Source organism: Pleurodeles waltl, chromosome 3_1 (assembly GCF_031143425.1).
Source record: "Pleurodeles waltl isolate 20211129_DDA chromosome 3_1, aPleWal1.hap1.20221129, whole genome shotgun sequence".
Classification (NCBI taxonomy): Eukaryota; Metazoa; Chordata; class Amphibia; order Caudata; family Salamandridae; genus Pleurodeles; species Pleurodeles waltl.
In genome coordinates this window covers 1,868,338,115-1,868,360,522 of record NC_090440.1, presented here as the reverse complement: position 1 = coordinate 1,868,360,522, position 22,408 = coordinate 1,868,338,115, and positions in this window count along the sequence as shown.

Here is a 22,408-nt window from a genome sequence, read left to right as displayed (position 1 = left end):
GTGCGGGGACACCATTACACGCGTGCACTATACATAGGTCGCTACCTATGTATAGCTTCACAATGGTAACTCCGAATATGGCCATGTAACATGTCTAAGATCATGGAATTGCCCCACCAATGCCATCCTGGTATTGGGGAGACAATCCCATGATTCTCTGGGTTTCACTGCAGCTGCTGCTGCTGCCAACCCCTCAGACAGGTTTCTGCCCTCCTGGGGTCCAGCCAGGCTTGGCCCAGGAAGGCAGAACAAAGGACTTCCTCAGAGAGAGGGTGTTAAACCCTCTCCCTTTAGAATAAGGTGTCAGGGCTGGGGAGGAGTAGCCTCCCCCAGCATCTGGAAATTCTTTGATGGGCACAGATGGTGCCCATCTCTGCATAAGCCAGTCTACACCGGTTCAGGGATCCCTCAGCCCTGCTCTGGCGCGAAACTGGACAAAGGAAAGGGGAGTGACCACTCCCCTGACCTGCGCCTCCCCTGGGAGGTGCCCAGAGCTCCTCCAGTGTGCTCCAGACCTCTGCCATCTTGGGAACAGAGGTGCTGCTGGCACACTGGACTGCTCTGAGTGGCCAGGGCCAGCAGGTGACGTCAGAGACTCCTTCTGATAGGCTCCTTCAGGTGTTGCTAGCCTATCCTCTCTCCTAAGTAGCCAAACCTCCTTTTCTGGCTATTTAGGGTCTCTGCTTTGGGGAATTCCTTAGATAACGAATGCAAGAGCTCATCAGAGTTCCTCTGCATCTCTCTCTTCACCTTCTGCCAAGGAATCGACTGCTGACCGCGCTGGAAGCCTGCAACACTGCAACAAAGTAGCAAAGACGACTACTGCGACCTTGTAACGCTGAACCTGTCGCCTTCTCGACTGTTTTCCTGGTGGTGCATGCTGTGGGGGTAGTCTGCTTCCTCTCTGCACTAGAAGCTCCGAAGAATTCTCCCGTGGGTCGACGGAATCTTCCCCCTGCAACCGCAGGCACCAAAGAACTGCATCACCGGTCCTCTGGGTCTCCTCTCAGCACAACGAGCGAGGTCCCTAGAACTCAGCAACTCTGTCCAAGTGACTCCCACAGTCCAGTGACTCTTCAGTCCAAGTTTGGTGGAGGTAAGTCCTTGCCTCCCCATGCTAGACTGCATTGATGGGAACCGTATGTTTTGCAGCTACTGCGGCTCCTGTGCACTCACCAAGGATTTCCTTCGTGCACAGCCAAGCCTGGGTCCCCGGCACTCTAACCTGCATTGCACAACCTCCTGAGTTGTCCTCTGGCGGCGTGGGACTCTCTTGTGCAACTTCGGGTGAGCACCGATTCACTCCACTTCGTAGTGCCTGTTCCAGCACTTCTGCGGGTGCTGCTTGCTTCTGAGTGAGCTCTTTGTCTTGCTGGACGCCCCCTCTGTCCCCTCACGCAATTGGTGACATCCTGGTCCCTCCTGGGCCACAGCAGCATCCAAAAACCCTAACCACGACCCTTGCTGCTAGCAAGGCTTGTTTGCAGTCTTTCTGCAGGAAAACACTTCTGCACGACTCTTCACGACGTGGGACATCCATACTCCAAAGGGGAAGTTTCTAGCCCTTGTCGTTCGTGCAGAATCCTCAGCTTCTACCATCCGGTGGCAGCTTCTTTGCATCCACAGCTGGCATTTCCTGGGCATCTGCCCACTCCCTACTTGATCGTGACTTTTGGACTTGGTCCCCTTGTTCCACAGGTACTCTTGTCTGAAAATCCATTGTTGTTGCATTGCTGGTGTTGGTCTTTCCTGCAGAATTCCCCTATCACGACTTCTGTGCTCTTTGGGGAACTTAGGTGCACTTTGCACCCACTTTTCAGGGTCTTGGGGTGGGCTATTTTTCTAACCATCACTGTTTTCTTACAGTCCCAGCGACCCTCTACAAGGTCACATAGGTTTGGGGTCCATTCGTGGTTCGCATTCCACTTCTAGAGTATATGGTTTGTGTTGCCCCTATCCCTATGTGCCCCCATTGCATTCTATTGTGACTATACATTGTTTGCACTGTTTTCTATTGCTATTACTGCATATTTTGGTATTGTGTACATATATCTTGTGTATATTTGCTATCCTCATACTGAGGGGACTCACTGAGATACTTTTGGCATATTGTCATAAAAATAAAGTACCTTTATTTTTAGTATATCTGTGTATTGTGTTTTCTTATGATATTGTGCATATGACACTAGTGGTACTGTAGGAGCTTCACTCGTCTCCTAGTTCAGCCTAAGCTGCTCTGCTAAGCTACCTTTTCTATCAGCCTAAGCTGCTAGACACCCCTCTGCACTAATAAGGGATACCTGGGCCTGGTGCAAGGTGTAAGTACCCCTTGGTACTCACTACAAGCCAGTGCAGCTTCCTACAACAGGCAGCACATTTTCCGTTGCAATGGCCACTACATTTGCACAGATATACAGTTTTACTAATAGAAACAATATGTGAAAATGGAGCATCAGTGAATATTTATCAATTGCGCTTTTATGAAGTTGTCTAGGTTTGTTTGGCCCTATAACATTCATTATTAAGATCGCTATTCATAATTACAAAAATCTGTTTCAATTTTGCTATCCTAACTGTTGATATACTTTGAAATATCTGAAGCGGTCATTTACAGGTATTTTAATGTTGTTGTGTTTCACGAAAAAATACATCCTACAGCCTTTCCTTTCACGCTTCTTGAACCCAAGCAAGATTGTCACATTGTTCAAATTACAAAATCCTCTCAATTGGCAGTCGAAGTAGGAAAAATAAACATCAATTTCTTTACTTAAATAATGAGTATCAATTTCTCAAGACATAGCGTGACAGTTGACCTCTGTCTTTGAATGCACAACGGATGTCACGAAATAAAAACAAACTTTAAAGGCATCTTTCTTGCTCGTTTACCTTCTAGACTCCAACATGATTATTTTGGGGGCCACACACAGTTACTCCATATTTCATTAGTTTTGGCCATGCTAGTCCCAAATCCTATCTCCTTGCACTTGCCTTGTCACAAATACATATGTGCTTGTAGCTTCTTATTAAGCTAGTTCATTAATCAAGCTAGTTTATTAATCTTTTCTTTTTGTAAGGATGATTGATGTTGTGATGATCGCACTGATGCTGTGGCTCAGTGTTCCAAGTTATGGCTATCTCCATTTGCTGCTTGTATTGGGGATTTGTCAAAGCATGTCACGCCATGGTCGAGGAGAAGCAAGAAGCATCTTAAACATCTGTGAGGACTCAACTCATGGTCCGTTTTTCAGACTAAGCATGAGCTTTAGACACCAGAATGAAAAAGGCAGCAGTCATGATATGGGATGGAAATGTTGGTCTACAGGACAATGGGGCCAGTGATGCATCTCCAGTGGATGCGTGTTCTGCATACACCGCATTAGGTTTGAGGTTTGTTTTTAAATTGAAAAATGTACTCTTAGTCTTTGCAGCCTGAATGTGCAAACCGAACAAACAGAAAAAATCACAGTATGACCATGCTGATGTCACATCATCCCAGAATCCCTAAATAACATACACCTGGAACAGCCACGGTATGGCACAGTCTTACACAGAACATTTGGTGTGGAACAAAACGCACTCTGAAGCATAGGCAGACACTCAACATCCTTATTTGGTAGATCCCAGAGGTCCAGGAAGTGGATCATGAGACAGAACAGCATGACTTGTGACATTATATGAGCACATGTAAAGAATATATGTCTCTTCAGAGCTGTAAATCGTTAGATGTGTGATATACCAAGGAGGTTAGCAGGAAGGTAGCTCATCCAATCGTGAAACTAGGGCACTTGGATCCAGGGTGCCTCAAGGGGTGCTGCTCTTCTGCTCTATTATTTCTTAACCATGAACTAGTACCTCCTGTTAACAAATATACATTGTCCAGACATGGGGAAAAGTGGTCTTCCTTCCTTCCCCTCATGGAGGAAAAGGGAACAATTCTGCTGATGCCAAATTGTCTGATGTGTCACAGGACTGTTGTCTTAGGGTTCAGGAGGCTCCAAAATCAAGAGGAAAAACAAAATACTGGTTTCTCAGTCCCATGGTGGTTCTGAAGTCAGAAAGAAGGACAAGGTATTGGTCTTGAAGCACCAGGAACCCATTGGGGATGGGTCACTGATCAGGCTCTCTTTGTCACCCAGCATATCACAAATGTTTGCATGTAAAGAGCACTTTACTACATACAAACTATGAGCAAATCTTGGAGCTTCTGAAGATCCAGGAGCATCATTTGTAGCATCAGTGACAGCAAGAAATCCCTCAGTGTGTGAAGGAATTGCCTCAGCTCTCACTTCAGTTGGGTTCTGCCCACTGGAAGATTGGGTACCCATGTGTCATGCTGTATTCAACTCAGTATGACGGTCAGTCTTGCAAGCCCTTAGCCACCCACTTTGTGGTTTAGTTGGTGTGCAGGGGTGTTTGTCACTGTCCACCTTTTATTCAAACAAATCTATTCTGAAACATCTCATTTTGTTTTTGTTTTGTTTGCTACAGCAACATCCTTCCATGAAATGTCCTTAAGAGTCCCTCCACATTTTTACTGCCCACCAGGAAGATGTGCTCTTATGACAGAAGTACTCATATGTTATCATTAAGCAAGGTAAATTGTAAATCACTAACTGTGTGTTTGTCACTTTTTTTCATAGCCTGGTTCTCATCTGTACCACATTCAATAGTTGTTACTGAATTTTGGATGATTGCAAATGTGTTAGTGAAGTTAATGTTCCAACTTTGGTGACTTTTCTCATTTCATTTCTTGTTATTTCTTGTGATTTCTTATGGGTCGGTGGGCAGCGATAGTTTTCTGAATCATGTTCTTGGGCAAATGATTACATTTACTCTGATGTTGTCAATTAGGTCAAAGATCATGTGATTCGAACACAGGTAAACACAAATGTGCACATAGATTTGTCCTATTGTGCATTCTATTGTTTGCATATGGTACCACAGTAAACCTAGGGCCAGATGTATGAAAAAGATTTGCACTTGCAAACGGTGCGAATTGCTAAATTCGGCCGTTTGCGAGTGCAAAACAGTGGTCTGCGATGCATGAAATGCATTCGCAGACCACAAATAAGAAATCGCTAAAATTGCGATTTCTTGCATTGCAACCTGGAAATTGCGAGTCGCAATTTGCGATTCGCAAATTCCAGGTCGCAAGGCTATGCTGGAAAAAATCGCAAATTGCGATTTTTCCAAAAATGGCATTTTGCACTTGCAAAATACCATGATATGTAACCAGGTGGTAACCTGGAGCAAAATTTAAAAATGCAGTTAAACTGTATTTTTAAATTGAACATGTAAAGCACACATGCCCTTTTGGCATGTGTGTACCTTACATGTTGAAAAAAAATATTTTGGGGTGCAGGAGAGGGGGCCTTGGGCCCCCAGCACCCTGGCCTTTTGCATTTCCAAAATTGCGATTTCGGGTTCAGAAATCGCAATTTTGGAAATGCAAAAAAATTGCAGCTATGGGCCAGCAGGCCCATAGCTGCGGATGGGGCCGGTATTGCAATTTACGATTCGGTAATAGCATTTGCGATTTTTCCAAAAATGGCATTTTGCACTTGCAAAATACCATGATATGCAACCAGGTGGTAACCTGGTGCAAAATTTAAAAATGCAGTTAAACTGTATTTTTAAATTGAACATGTAAAGCACACATGCCCTTTTGGCATGTGTGTACCTTACATGTTGAAAAAAAATATTTTGGGGTGCAGGAGAGGGGGCCTTAGGCCCCCAGCACCCTGGCCCTTTGCATTTCCAAAATTGCAATTTCTGGTTCAGAAATCGCAATTTTGGAAATGCAAAAAATTTGCAGCTATGGGCCAGCAGGCCCATAGATGCGGATGGGGCCGGTATTGCAATTTACGATTCGGTAATAGCATTTGCGATTTTTAAGAAATCGCTATTACCGATTCGCAAATGTGATCCATGGCCCTTTGCGAGTCGGTAACAGCGATTTCTTAAAAATCGCTATTACCGAATCGCAATGGGCCATGATGATACACCTGGCCCCTAGTCCTTTTGTCAGTGCTTGTTTTTAGGTATCATTTATAGACAGCTTTAGCTAGCCATTACTGAAAACCTCTGGTTTCCAATACATAGAAATATGTACAAATAGTGGACTTTGGATCAACTCATTATTAATCATTGATTGTCTTTCCTTCCTTGTTTGCTTCTTACTTTTTTATGCAATTTTTTTTTCCTCTTTGCATCTCCCCTGGATCACAGCTTCGTTCATCCTTTTCATTGGATCGCTTGTGTCCATTCACTGCTTATATTCTGGGTGCTACAGTTTTCTTCTACCTTTATCACTATATGAGAATTAGTGTGTTTTATTGAACCATTATATATTCTTCAACTATACATGTTGCTCCCCCATCTCACCCTTCTGGTCCACTGTTTCCCTGCCATTCACCTGCCCCCGCTCCACCAAGTCATTTAAAAGAAAAAGCACACATTCACACACAAACACGTGTTTCCATCCTTGTGGGGACTATGTGTGAATACTTGCCTTGTGGGGGCTAACCTTCCCTAATGTTTTTAAAATATACAAATAACAGAAAAATGTTAGGAAAACATTTATGATATAGGATCCTGCTTCAAATTTTCAAATATAGAGTTATTTAGTTGTGTGCACAGTACCATCATTGTGGGGACTTGAACATGTGCTACCATCCTTGTGAGGAGCGACTCCTCAATTAACATTTGTGATTAAATACAGTCAAAGGAGCATGACTAAAATTCACATAGGAATTGCTGCTTAAATGCACACAAAAGGTGGATTATGCTAATATTGTGTCAAAAATATAATAGATCATGATTACAGAAAGCCACTTAAAACTGTATTCAACCCACTGCTGTGTTCAAAATGTTACAAAGTAAGGGCCAGATGAACAAAGCATTTTTCTGGTCACAAACAATTAACCATGCCATTTGCGACCGGGAAAATGCTTTTTGCCATCTACCAAAGGCAAATTAGGACTCGGTAGCTTGGTACAGAATCACATTTTGCTTTTGCAATTCAGTATTATGAAGGGGCGTGTTTAGGGTGCCTCTTCCCAATACTGAATGGCACTGGCATTTATGAATGGTTTGCCACCAGATTGTGGTTGCAAAACATTCATATTTTACTGCCATCCCATATTTTACTGATGGGGTGGCAGCCCATTCGCATATGGGAAGGGGTCCCCAAGGGAACCCTTCCCCTTTGTGAATGTGGGCATCAATATTGTCCCAAGAACCACTACCTACTCTTAAAAAATGAAAAAAATGTTTTACTTTTACTTTTGCTTTTGTAATGCATCCCATTTTCCTTTAAAGAAAATGGGGTGCATTACAAAAATAATTGCTTTATTAAAAAAGCAATCACAGGAATGGAGGTCTACTGACCCCAGCAGGCCACCATCCATGTGAGTATAGCCTTTCCCAGAGGGTCACAAATTGCAACCTGCCTCATGAATATTGATGAGGCAGGTCCCTTACGACCCTTTTGGGAAATGTAAACAATGTTAAACATACTGTAGTACATTGCAGTTTGCGATTTCCTAATAGTGAATCACAAAAATTCACTGTTAGGAAATCCTGAACGGTTTTTTTCATACATCTGGCCTTAGGGAACTAATACAAAGGCAAATAAACAGATACAATATAGCAATGTGGTCAAGTGGAACCCAGAGTTTGATTAATTGATTACATTTTTGTCAAAGTAGCTATTAGATCAGATCTCCTTAGGAATAGTATTGAATGGAATGTTAATGTCTGCATATGGCTGGTGAGTGATGATGCCAATAGAATTGGTATGAGATCACAACAAAAGGATTTTATGTGATGATGCCTACAGAGGTGGTATGTGATCACACTGGAACTATAGCCCTCACAGAGATGATGTCTATAGCTGTGTCAAAGTCTCTACAGATGTAAAGTGTGAAGCCCCCACAGAGACAGTGAATGAATATAAAAATGTTCAAGTCCTCACCGAAACCTTTTTTGACGTTAATTATAGCCACGTCCCCACAAAGATATTGTGTTATTATGGCAATATTCATGTCTCTGTAGAAACAGGGTGTAGTTATTGGGATGCTGAAGTTCAGACAGAGAAAGTATGTTACAATAATTATGTTCAAGTCCCCACTGAAATAGTGTGTAAAGGCAGTAGTCGAGACTTCACACAGCTAGTGTGAAGATAATGATGTTCATTATGTTATAGTCTGTGATTATAGTAGTGTTCAAGTCCCCAAAGAGATTGTGTGTGATTGTAATGATTTTCAAGTCCCCACATAGATAGTTTGTGATTATAGTGGTGTTCTAGTCCCCACAGAGATAGTGTGTAATGAATATGGTGTCACAAGTCCCCACAGAGATAGTGTGTGATTATAATGATGTTCAAGTCTCTACAGAGATAGTTTGTGAATATAGTGATGTGTGATGAGAGATGTGTTCAAGTTACCACAGAAATAGTCTGTGATTATAGTCATGTTTAGATCTCTGTAGAGATCACGTGTGATGTCCATCATGCCCATGTCCCACAGAGATAGTGTGTGTGATGATAGTGATACCCTGGTCCTCAAAGGGAGTGTGTGATGATACCAATACTCAAGTTTCCACAGAGATAGCATGTAATAATAATCACATTCAAGTCCCCACAGAGATAGCATGTGATGATAATCATGTTGAGGTCACTAGAGATTGTGTGGGATTATAATGATGCCTAGATCCCCCACAGAGATGATGTATCATAATAATCCTGTTGAAGTCCCCACAGTGACAATGTGATATAGGAATTAGATGAAATTCACAGGAATGGTGTGTGAAGTTAATGTTTTTCAAGTGCCCACAGAGATAGTGTTTAAGACAATCTCAGCTGCCCAATGAAATAGTGTAAAAGACGATGTTCAAGTCTCTATTCACGTACACAGTGAACAAAAGAATGTTCATGTCCAAATAGATATTGTGTGTAAAATTAAGCCTGCTCAAATCCCCACAAAGATAGTGTGTTACTACAGTGATGTTCAATTCCTCCGGAGCTTCTGGAGAAGATAGCTGTTTTCAAGACCACTGAGATAGTGTGTAAAGATAATGTTTAAGTGCCTAAATAGGCAATGTGTAAAGATAACGATGTTCAAGTCCAAACAGAAATTCTGTATGATGATATGAATATTACAGACCCTACATAGATGGTCTGTTATTATAGTGGCGTTAAGTCCCCACGGAGATAGTGTGTGATTATAGTAGTATTCAGGTCCCCACAGAAATAGTGTGTGATTAAAGTCTTGTTCAGATCTTTGTAGAGATCATGTGTGATGTCCATCATGTCCATGTCCATGTCCCACAGAGATAGTGTGTGTTATGATAGCGATGCCCTGGCCCCCAAAGACAGTGTGCGATAATAGCAAAACCCAAGTGCCCGCCTAGATAGTGTGTGTATAATATTTCTATTCAAGTCCGCAAAGAGATAGTGTGTGATGATAATCATGTTGAGGTCATTAGAGATTGTGTGTGATGATAGTCCCCACATAAATAGTGTGTAATTATAGTGGTGTTCAAGTCTCCACAGAGATAGTGTGATTATAGAAATAATGTAACTTCACAGAGATGGTGTGCGAAGTTCCTCCATAAGATAGCATATTATTATAGTGATGTTCAATTCTCCAAGAAATTCTGGGGAGGATAACTGTGTTCAAGACCACTGAGATAATGCATTAACATCATGTTCAAGTTCCCAGATAGGCACTGTGTGAAGATAACAAACTTCTAGTCCAGCTAGAGATTGTGTATGATCATATAAATGTTAGTGTCCCTTGTATAGATAGTATGTGATTATACTGGTGTTCAAGTCCCCACAGAGATAGTGTGTGATTATAATGGTGTTCAAGTGTTCACAGAGATAGCGTGTGATTATAATTATCTTCAAGTTCCCACAGAGATAGTATGTGATGATAATCATGTTGAGGTCACTAGAGATTGTATGGGATTATAATGATGCCTAGATCCCCACAGAGATGATGTGTTATAATAATCCCGTTCAAGTCCCCACAGTGACAGTGTGATTATAGAAATGAGATGAAATTCACAGAGATGGTGTGTGAAGTTAATGTTTTTCAAGTTATCATTCATGTCCTACAGAGATAGTGTAATGTCAATCATGTTCATCTCCTACACAGATAGTGTATGATAATAGTGATGCCCAGGTCCCCATAGAAAATAGTGTGTGATTATAATCATGTCCAAGTCCCCACAGAGACAGTGTGTAACGATAATCATATTAAACTCACTAGTGATGAGTGTGTGATTACAGTGATGACCTGGTCCTCACAGAGATATAGGCCCTCATTACAACCCTGGTGGTCGGCGTAGAAGTGGCGGTAATACGGTAAACAGGACGGAGGAAAAAAAAGGATATTACAAGCATGGCGGTTACCACCATGCCAAACCGCCACTTCTACACTCCGACCGCCAGGGTGGTAACACCCGCTGGGCTGGAGACTTCAGTCTCCAGCCCGGCGGCCGTCACTAGACCGCTGTCGGTATCACGACCCCACATACCACCATGGATTTCGTGGGGTTCTGTACTGACACGAAATCCAGGGCGGTAGGCACTATGAGTGCCAGGGAATTTGTTCCCTGACACTGATAGGGGTCTCCCCCACCCTCTCCCCCTCCCCAGAGTCCTCCCCCAAACCCACAACCCCTTAACATCTCCCAAAGGTGGCAGGACCCCCCTCCCCAACCCCCCCAACATTGACACACCCACCCCCCACCCCCCTACATGCACACTCACACAACTACTACACATACACGCAGACATACACGCACACATACATACAGACATATGGGCACACATTTCCCATACACACAACATACCCCCGCATTCATACACGCACTCACTCACACCCTCTACACACTCACACGCACACCCCCATGCACCCACACAACACCCCCCCCCGACGGACGATCACCTTACCTTGTCCGGTGATCCTCTGGGAGGGAACGGGGTCCATGGGGGCTGCACCGCTGCCAGCTCCCCGTCACCAGAACACCGCCACACCGAATCCTGGGATGTGATTCGGTGGGCGGTGTTCTGATGACGTGGTGGTGGAGGTGGATCAGCCTCCAATTCACAGCCGACCGCCAGTGTGGCTGCTGGCGGCTCTCCGTCCGAAAAAGAGCGTAAGGCTGCCAGCAGTCATGATACGCTGGGCGGAAAACCGCCTGCACTGGTGGTCTTCAGCATGGCGGTACCTCGGCGGTCTTTGAAAAAGACCACCGAGGTCCAAATGAGGACCATTGTGTGGTTTTAGGCATCCTCAAGTCCCTGCAGTGATAATGTGTGATTATTATAACTGTGGAGAGAAAATTATTAGTTTGGCTGGCTACCACAAGTAATAATGCCACTATTCTTGTTGGGTCAGGTAAAGGTTTTAGTGCTTGACCCTGAGCTCAACCTCTGGTTGCTATGCACATAGCAGACAAGCTTAACTTAAGAGTATGTCTGTGTTCCACAGAGATGTCATATTGGTGCAATGCCCTAGTACTCACAGAGCTAGTGTATGGTTAGAGTTATCCTCAGGTCTCCACAGTGATAGTTTGTGATTAGAGTAATGTCTAGGTCCCCACATTAATAGAAGGTGATGGTAGTACTATCCAGGGTCCTGTAGAGAACATATGAGATGATAATCATGTTGTAGTCACTAGAGACAGTGTGTGATAAGAGTGATGCCGAGATTCCCATAGAGATGGTGTGTGATAATCATGTTTAATTCTCCAGAGAGACAGTGTGTAATTATAGCCATGTTCAAGTCTTTGTAGGGTTTGGCTGTGATGCGAGTCATGTACATTACCTATAAAGATAGTGTGTAATGATTGTGGTGCCCAGGTACCCAGAGAGATTGTGTGTGATGATCGTGATGCCTAACTTCCCACAGAGATAGTGTGTGATAGTTTGTGATTATAGTCATGTTCCAATCTTTCAGAAATTGTGTATGATGTGTCATGTCCATGTCCCACAGAGATAGTATCTGATGATAGTGATGTCCAGGTATTCACAGAGACAGTGTGTGATGATAGTGGAGTCTACATACCTAGAGAGTTACTGTGCGATTATAATCATATCCATGCCTCACAGAGAAGGCGGTGTTGATAAACATGTTAGGCTTACTCTAGATAGTGTGTAATTACAGTGATGCCCTGGTCCCAGCAAAGAATGTCCCTGTAGTGATAATGGTTGATTATGATGATTGTTCGAAGAACAAGTTGCTTATCTTTGGTAACACCTTATCTGGTAGAGAGTCTATCTAGCTGCAGATTCTTTACCTTGGAATATTCCCCAGACATCAGACTGGAGCCAGACATATTTTGAATGAACACCTTGCACGCCAGTAGGTAGCATAATTTGACTCCATGTGGCATTGTTGGCGTCATTTGCACCGGAAGTGACCTGCACGGTGCCTTTGAAAGACACCACCCTGGCACTCTGACCTCCGTTCTTGACTGTTTTCCGCACTAAAAAAACAGAGCCAAACTGAGGTGAAATAACAAGTGTGCCAAGGTGAGATCCTCAAGGATCTCTTCAGTGTGAGATATACAGGGCCTCATTTACAAGCCTGTTGTTCAGGGCGTAGCCAAGATGGCGGCCGGAGCGGACGCCTGAACGAGTAGCTCCGCTCTTGGCCCATTAGAATCCTTCATCAATCCTGGCCCCAGCGCCAAAATTACACTAAAATTGCACACCAGAGCCTCCTCTGAGTCTTCTCTTGGGATAGCTAGGATCCGCAATGCATGCAACAGCTGGGAACTGCCGGTGCACGGTCCCGTGAGACCAGAGCCGAGGAGGACATCAGCTGGCGCCACTCAACCCGGCCGACCGGACCCACGAGGCCGGGATCACGGCCCAGCCCCTCGGACGGAAATAGCGGATCAGCGGAAGAGTGCAGCTAAGTAGATCGGAGCTTTCAGCGGCCATACACTTAAGGCTCGGCAAACCGGCGGAGGTAGCGGTAGGGCTGAGCAGAGCACGTGGCTAAGGATGGCGCGTGTGCAAAGCTCGGAGCGGCCCCCCGAGGTAGGAGGCGCAGAGGGGACACTACAATCCCGGAGGAGTGCTTTCTCGTGGGTTGAGCGCAACTAAATTGGAACCATGTGTGGCGGAGCGGCCTGGCCCCCCGTTGGGAGCCCCCCCATTGCTTGGCGACTAATAGGCCCGGAGACGGTGGAGGTAGCGGACCCGGGGCGAGGCGGTGACCGCGGCTCCAGATGAGCTAGGCCGAGCTGCCGCAAACTCAGAGCAACAGCCCTAGACAAGGACAATAAAAGTATTCAAGCGGACCTGTAGGGCGTTTCTCGCGGCTTGCCTCGAGCTGTGGACACAGGGTATCGGCCGATCAGAAGGACATCATCGTCGGACCGGGTGCCCGCAGTACCGTGGATGGCCAGATCCCAAGGACTTCCGAAATCAAACATAAGGTCATGATTCAAGCGTGCAAATAAGCAAAGCCAACCCGCTCTAGTAGTTAAACAGCACGGGGCCTTCTCGCATAGCCTACCGTTTGGGGACCGCTCACTGCCTCATCGCAACGCTCGGCGGCCCCGTGCGGGCAGGACACAATACTCTCGGCTGCTTCATAAGCATACTACAGAAGACATAATGGTCAAGCCAAAGCTTCCCAAATTGGGACCCAGCTCGGACAGCGGTACCCCACCAGACTCACAAAGGACAACAATATCACAAGTGAATGAGACATTTCGCACGCACTTGTTACAATTCGAAAAACTGCTGCAAGCAGTTATGGACACTAAGGGGGTAATTCTGACCCGGGCGGACGCCGCCTGCCTGGCGGGAACCGCCAAATGGCTGCTCAGCGGTCAGAAGACCGCGGAGGCCATTCTGACTTTCCCGCTGGGCCGGAGGGCGCCCGCCAGGGGAGCTCCCGCCGGCCCAGCGGGAAAGGCCCTGCAACACAGAGGCCGGCTCCGAATGGAGCTGGCGGTGTTGCAGGGGTGCGACGGGTGCAGTTGCACCCGTCGCGATTTTCCCTGTCTGCTATGCAGACAGTGAAAATCATGCTGGGGCCCTGTTAGGGGGCCCCACGACACCCGTTCCCACCATCCTGTTCCTGGCGGTCAAAACCGCCAGAAACAGGCTGGCGGGAAGGGGGTCGGAATCCCCATGGCGGCGCTGCTTGCAGCGCCGCCATGGAGGTTCAGCCCAGCCAGGGGAAATCCGGCGGGAAATCCGGCGGGAATCCGCCGGATCCCCTTTTCTGATTGCGGCTTTACCGCCGTGGTCAGAATGGGCGATGAAGCACCGCCAGCCTGTTGGCGGTGCTTCCGTTGCCCGCGGCCCTAAGACCTCTCTGGAGAGCAAAATTGACTTTGCAATTTCCAAAAACGCCATTCTTCGAGCAGATCACCACAAACTTACAGATAGGGTTGCAGACGCAGAAACAGCATTAGAAAACGTCCAACCAGAGGTGACTGTTATGAAAAATAAAATACAGCAATTAGAAACGGAAATCACACAGCTACAATGAAGAACTGAAGAGGCGGAGGGCCGGTCCAGACGGAATAACATCAGATTCTTGGGAATCCCAGAAAGAGCAGAAACGCCACAGGCTGAAGTATTCCTGGAAAACTGGCTTAAAGACACATTAAAAATACAAGACTCTACAAAAGTTCCAATCATAGAAAGAGCTCACAGAATCCCAGGTAGACCTCCTCGCCCGGGCGCCCCACCCCGTCCATTGATAGCGAAATTTCTAAATTGTAGAGACAGAGACCTTCTCTTGCAGCATTTCAGAACCTCTGGTACAGCCAACATGGAGAACTGCATCATCATTGCCTACCCGGACTATACGACTGAAGTTCAAAACAAAAGGGCTTCGTTCTTCAAGGTCAAGCAAGTCTTAAGAGAGAATAAAATCACTTATTCACTCATGTTCCTAGCTCGCCTCCGGATAATTTCAGATGAAAAAACGCTCACATTCCCAACGCCGGAAGACGCCTGGACCTGGGCACACGCGAAAGGCCTAGTCGTTCCAACAAATGAAGACAAGACAAAGGAAGAATGGACAACCCCATACCTCCATAGAGGGAAAAAAAAGAAAAACAACTTGGTGAGACCAACCAAAACACAAATGGCAGATGATCAAGCACAAGCCTTAAAAGAGATCAGTACACTAGCACGTTCGCAACTGAGCACTAACAACGAAGCAGAGTATATCGACAGCAGCTCGCAACACAGTGGCACCAGCCCCTCCCTCTCTCCGCTGGCGAGAGGTCCCAGCCTCACCCCACGTGCGGCCGACGAAATATGAGAACCACTTCCTGGTATCCCCGTTAGGTCGAAATTTGCAATACCTACCTTAAAACGCCAATGGACACAACACGAGGGAAAGCTCACTTCAAAACTACACTAGTGGCATGCTGGCCTGGCGCGGCCGCGCGCTGAAGCTGAAATAACAACACCCAACTACAAGGAAACACATATGCTGGCGCTGGGAACAATCAGCACTAATATGGGCCAGGGGCGAGAACCTGGCCGTTATCTACACGCGCCCCCCACTACCTACACCGTACCTGAATGGAACAGTACCCCATCGGACACGATTTAGGCACCGGTTGTGCCAAAACACTTAAAGTTGGGCCTCGCACAGTATATCCTTTTTATTGGTTTCTATCATTTTTCTCTATTCTACCTTTCTTAGTAGGTGCTTTCACCAACTTCTCGGGGCCATCATTATCCTATACATGCGGGACGGCAAACGGACGGGGGGTTAAAGCGTTGCGACGATATCATGCCGGGCGCTACAAGGAGCCAACATTATCCCCGGATGCGGACCCTCAGGGCGATAGCCAACACAAAGTAAAATGACACATAAAGACACAACATATAACATAATAACATGGAATGTAAAAGGCATGTCCGGTACAGTTAAGCGCAACAGGGTTCGGGCACACTTAAAACGCCATCATATACACATTGCTATGTTACAGGAAACACACATCACTCCAGCAGATGCTAAATCATTAGAAAAATGCTGGGCAGGACAGCTATACACAGCAGGCACATCATCTTTTGCAAGGGGGGTTGTGATCTGGATAGCCCCTGGGGTACCATACACTACAAAACATAATACAACAGATAGAGAAGGCAGATATATTCAGCTGATCGGCACATTGGACAGAGCAACATTAGCGATTACTGGGTTATACGTTCCTAACGTTAAACAGAACGAATTTCTACAAACCACCATATCTCATCTATCAAACACCTTAAACATACCCAACATATGGGGTGGTGACATGAACTGCGTGCCACAAGTAGATATGGACAGATCACACCCCCGCTGGTGCTGCCCCAGTAAGGAAAAACTCACAAACACTGCAATCCTGGATATCCGAGCGCCGATCGATCGATGTGTGGAGGCACCTCCACCCATTGGACAGGGAATACTCTTATCACTCACCTGTCCACCTCCTACACACCCGCATAGACCTAATACTTTGTTCGCTCGAACTGACACACAAATTCACCAAAGCAGAATATACCGCCAGAGTGATCTCAGATCACAGCCCACTCATAGCACAAATCAAGTGGGGCAGACCACGCACACGCATTCCAACGTGGCGTTTGCAACCACAACTACTACTGGACCCCCCTTTCAGGAAAGAAATAGCCACCCAAATTGCCACATATTTTGCACTTAATAAGGGAACCACGAAGTCCAGAGCAACTGAATGGGATGCACATAAGGTGGTGGTTAGGGGCATATGCATGTCAATGTCCAAGGGGGTAAGACAAACACTGACAAAGAAAATTCGAACGCGTGAGCAAAATGTGAGAACAGCAGAATGTAAATTTGCAGAGGGAGAAATAGACAACGTGAGCCTCACAGCTACGCGCGCACAGTGGAAGGAAGCAGATCACCGCCTGAGACAATATGACTATAAATATCATATGGCCCGTATGCATTCAGAGGGCGATAGACCGGGCAGACTACTGGCATGGCTCCTGAAGAGCGAGAGACATAGTGCTCCTATTGGGGCGATACGACTAAGCTCGGGAGCAATCGTAAATACCCAAGCTGAAATAAATGCTGCCTTCAGAGAATATTATAGCACACTATATAGAGCGCATACCCCCCCAACACAAGTACAGCTCCGTAAGTTCCTTAATGGAATACAAATAAAGCAACTCACACTAATACAAGCCGAGGAACTAGATAGACCAATCGACTTAGCGGAGGTGCAACAGGCATTACGTCAGTTGACACACGGTAAAGCACCAGGAGGCAATGGCCTTCCCATAGAATATTATAACACCTTCCAAACGCAAACACTAGCGCCATACTTTGAAATGTTGAGCGAAGCCCTAGAACGAGGTCAGCTACCTGAATCGCAACGAGAGGCTACAATAGTGGTGTTGCACAAACCAGGCCGAGATCCAATGGATGTCCGCTCCTACCGACCTTTGTCACTATTAAACACAGACTGCAAAATACTAGGCAAAATACTAGCAAATCGCCTTCTCCCACTACTGCCGGCTCTGGTGCACCACGACCTATCGGGATTCATAACCGGCCGCAACACACATGTCAATATTAGGAACTTACTACGATTAATGGCAAGCCCCCCTGAAAATGAAAACGGACGAGTAGCAGTATTACTGGACATTGAAAAAGCGTTCGACACACTGGGTTGGCCTTTTCTACTAAAAACACTTGAACTGATGGGCTTTGGCAAGGCATTCGTTGTGTGGATTAAAACATTGTACTCTGAACCGACAGCTAGAGTTAAAACAGGTGAAACTATATGTGAGAGGTTCAGAGTGGAAAGAGGTACAAGACAGGGATGCCCATTATCTCCACTGCTGTTCGCTCTCGTCATTGAGCCCCTGGCCGCCCGACTTCGTACGTATGCGTCCGACTGGGGCATTCAGGATGGGCCACAGCACCGCATAGTCTCTCTATATGCAGATGATGCATTAATATTTCTACGTAATTATGCCACCTCCCTTCCTAGCATGCTTGAGCTGCTAGATCAATTTGGTACCATATCCGGGCTTAAGGTCAACTGGTCGAAATCCTGTCTATTCCCTATGCGGGCGATTCCAGACGCATGCCGCGGAGCCCATTCTCCGACTGAGCTACAATGGTGCTACACTACATTTAAATAATTGGGCATAAATATCTACCACGACCCCCCAGGATCTAAAAGAAGGTAACCTAGGACGCGCGATCAGGGCCCTTCGCGGTTCCTTACCCTTCTGGTGCTCGCTCCCACTGTCCCCTCTGGGCAGAGTGGCCATTGCAAAGATGGTGGTCTTACCACGCCTACTATACTTCTTCTCCGCGCTACCATTAATACTTCCTGCCTCCTTCTTCAAATCCCTGTCCAGCATATTGTCAGATCTAATTTGGGGAAACGGCCGTCGTAGAGTGGCCCAAAAGAAAATACACTACCCACTTGCACAAGGCGGAATGGGGGTACCACGACTAGAACTATATTATGCATCTGCCCAACTACAGTGGGTGCTTAAATGGATACACGATCCTGCAAATATAGAGGCACAAAGTATACACACCGAATTAGGACACTCTTATATATTACGCCACCTGTCAAAGAGAGACGACACAGGACGCACGCAAAATATACTATTGCATAATGCGCGACGAATATGGCATAAATATATGCTGCATGGAGACAAGACACCACAATACTCTCCCAAGAAACCCTGTTAGATATACCCAAAATCGAAATAATAACTACAAAATTAGATTTATCAACCTGGCAGAAGAAAGGCATACAAACAGTGGGCGATTTATTCAACGACAGGCAAATATGCACATATGAGGCACTAGATGCCGTTCACAACTTAGGACGAGGCGACTTCATTACGTTTGGTGCGGTGCGACAATTAATACGCACTACATGGAAATGCGGAAACAAAGAACCTACTGTAGCCCCAATCCTACACGAATTATTAAATAACCTGCAAAACCCTCCGAATATCTCAGGAATATATAGAACCCTGACCACACAATTCACACAAGGCCAAGAACAAGCTAAAAGCAGATGGGACCAGACCCTCACTTACACTCTCTCACAACATGAGTGGAACCAGGCTTTAACATCGACACACACAGTATCACGTAACCCTAGGCTAAAATACACACAGTTTAACTATCTACATCAGACATATCTATCACCACATCGACTCGCACGAATGTTTCCTCAATCAACCCAGAGATGCCCAAGATGTGGCTCCAACGAAGCCACCTTCTTTCACATGACCTGGGACTGTCCTCCGATCCTGAATTCCTGGAACAACATAATAACTCAAATAACTGCATGGCTCGAAATTCCATTGGACCTTAGCCCAGCACTATGTATACTGGGAATAAGAGAAAGACCTGAAGGCAAAAAGCAAATACACAAATGTATAGACTTAGCATTAGTATTGTACAGGCGATTAATAGCTATGCACTGGAAAGCCCCTAATGCTCCAGGGTTGTCACTCTGGCACACAGAACTATTACGCTGGGCAAAAGCAGAGACATATACATTGCAGTCATTACAGGATAGAGGGATCAAGGTGAAGGGCCTTACAACCTGAAACTCCTTTGTCACAACACTTGAAAGCAAGGACGATGAGCGCTCCCCCTGACCACAAAAAAATAAACACTCAAAAAGATCAACGAACAACAGGAGTAATAGCAAGCAGTAAATAACTTATAAAAAGCACTAAGCATACCCCTAACACTCACCAGCTGGGGAAAAATAGAAATGAAATAACTAAATAACACCGCCACAATAACGAAGCAGTTCTTTATGGCTCCCTACAGCTGCCCCCTTTCCACGTGTTCTATCACTATTACACTCAATTTTCCTCTTTAGTTCCTATTTTTTTTTTTCCTCTTTCTCAAACTAGTTTAATATCAGCAAATACCAAAATAGCCATGAATCGACTGTAACATTGGCACTACACATAAGCGAGCAATTCCAAATGTACTCATACTGCGCATGGAGAATGTTTCTAATTTGTTATTTTATTTATCTTTGTTGTGCAATGTACAATAAATACAAATAAAAATATGTAAAAAAAAACAAACAAGCCTGTTGTTCTACCACTGCACCATTGTTTTTTGACACTGAGATGGTGCTCACAGTGCACTGCACTGCTCCAGATTTACAAACTGACACATTTGGCCCAATGCATCAGTTTGTAAAGCCCTGCGTCAGATTATACCTGCACCAGGTATAACGTATGCAGGGTAGGCATTCCCAGGTAAAAAGCCAACCATAACTGACACAGTGAAATTTACATTTCACTACAAAATTCTGGGACTTCAATGCATCAGAATTTTACAGCCTGCTCAGAGCAGGTGTAAAATTGACACAAGGCTTTTTCCAATGGGAGCCTCCTCGCATTGCTGGAGTAGTGTAATTTTTAGGATGTTACTCCAGCAATGCTGGTGTTTAACACCAAAATATGCATCAGAATATGACGCATTTGTGAACAAGTGCGCCATGGAGCTCTGTATTGTAAATACAGTGCATCCATGGCATCGTTAGGGGATCTAATGGAAGGGCAAAAAATCTGATATGTCGATGATGATGCATCAGATTCTTGTAAATGAGAGCCACAGTGTGCCGAATAAGGAGGATAGGAGAGTCTGTAAGGAGTCTCTACCATATAATGCATTACCGAAGGTAAGTAGCTTGTCCATCTCACAGATACCTCAAGCCGCAGATTCCATACCTTAGAATTTATACCAAAGCAATCTCTCCCTATGATGGGTCTTTGTACTATGATACACTAAGATGTAGTGGTGGACCAGTTGGGCAAAATGCCCATCATGCCAGATCTGTTGTCTCGGCTGTAGTTTTTGGCAAATATGTGCAGCAATAATCACGTAGCTGCCTGAAGATGTCTAGAACTGGGACTCCTCCAGCCAGGCAAGTGGTCGCATCTTTAGCTGTAGTGGAATGAGATTTTAAGCCCTCACAGAGCTGCTTTTCAGCCATTGGGTAGCAGATGGCCACCCATCTGGACAACTCATCTGGAAATGGTTCCCTTGAGGTTCTTTTGACAACTGCTTTGCCCTGCAAAGAGTTGATTATCCACCTGGACGTCTTTGGTACGATTGATATATAATGACCAGAAGGTGGAGGCTCTCTTCTTCCTTAGCAGAAAGATGGGGGGGTGGGCAGTAAAGTAGGCAGTGTGATACTCTGTCTGATGTAAAGAGGTATAACCATCTTTGGTAAGGAGGAGACACAGGCCCTAAGGACCAGCTTGTCTTTGAAAAGTGTTGTGTACAGAAAGTTCCTGCAATTTGTTAACCCTCCTGACAGATGTTATAGTTACAAGAAAGAATGTTTTGATTGTCAGCAGTCTCTGACAGCAGCTATGCAAAGTTTCAAATGGTGAAAACATGAGAAAGGCGAGAACTAAATTAAAATACCATTGGGATATAATAAAGGGCATAGTAGGGAACAGAGGTCGAAAACCTTTTAAGAAACAAATCACTACAGGTGACTTAAATAGCTAGGGATGATCCGGCAACTACAAGAAAGCTGTAATGGTAGAAAGGTACCCTGTAACTGTGTCCAAAGCAAGGTCTTGCCGGGCTAGGGGTGAGGCAAACAGCAGAATGTCAGTCAAAGATGCAGACAGAGGATCAACAAATTTAGCAGTACACCAAGCCACAAACGTATCCCTTTGGCAGATGGATATCATTTTGGCAGAGGGATGCTGGCTGCCAGAATGACATCAAAGACTTCAGAATGGAGGTCAAATACCCTCAACTGTTTCCTCTCAATCGTCATACATGTAGATAGAGAGTTTTCAGAAACATGCTCTGTTGCTGCAACAGGAGATCCTCCCAAAGGGGCAGCCTGAGCGAGGACAGATATTTATGCTCAAGAGCTCAGAATACCACAATTTTCTTGCCCGATACGGGGCCACTAAGATGACTTGGGCTCGGTCATTCTTCATCTTCTTAGGAACTCTGGACAGACGTGATATTGGAGGAAAAGCATACAGAAGTTCAGAGTTCTACTTGAGATAAAAAGCGTCTCTGGGCGAGAGGAGTTTTGTAAATTCCAGCATGCAGAAGTACTGACATTGTGCTTTCATGGCGGTGGCAATTTGATATAACCAAGGTTCTTTCTCCCCAATCTCTTTACAGACCCCGCACCACCTATGGCTGGAGACACCATTCATGGTCTGGGAGGCATTTGCAACTGAGTTATTCTGCCAGCCCTCCAGATTTAGAACCACCAGAAAACTACCCTGATCATCCAGCCATGTCCAGAAGCACTGAAACTATTGACACAGAGTTCACAACCCCACACCACCCTGCTTGTTGCAATACAACATGGCAGTGGTATCGTCCATAAAAACCTGTAC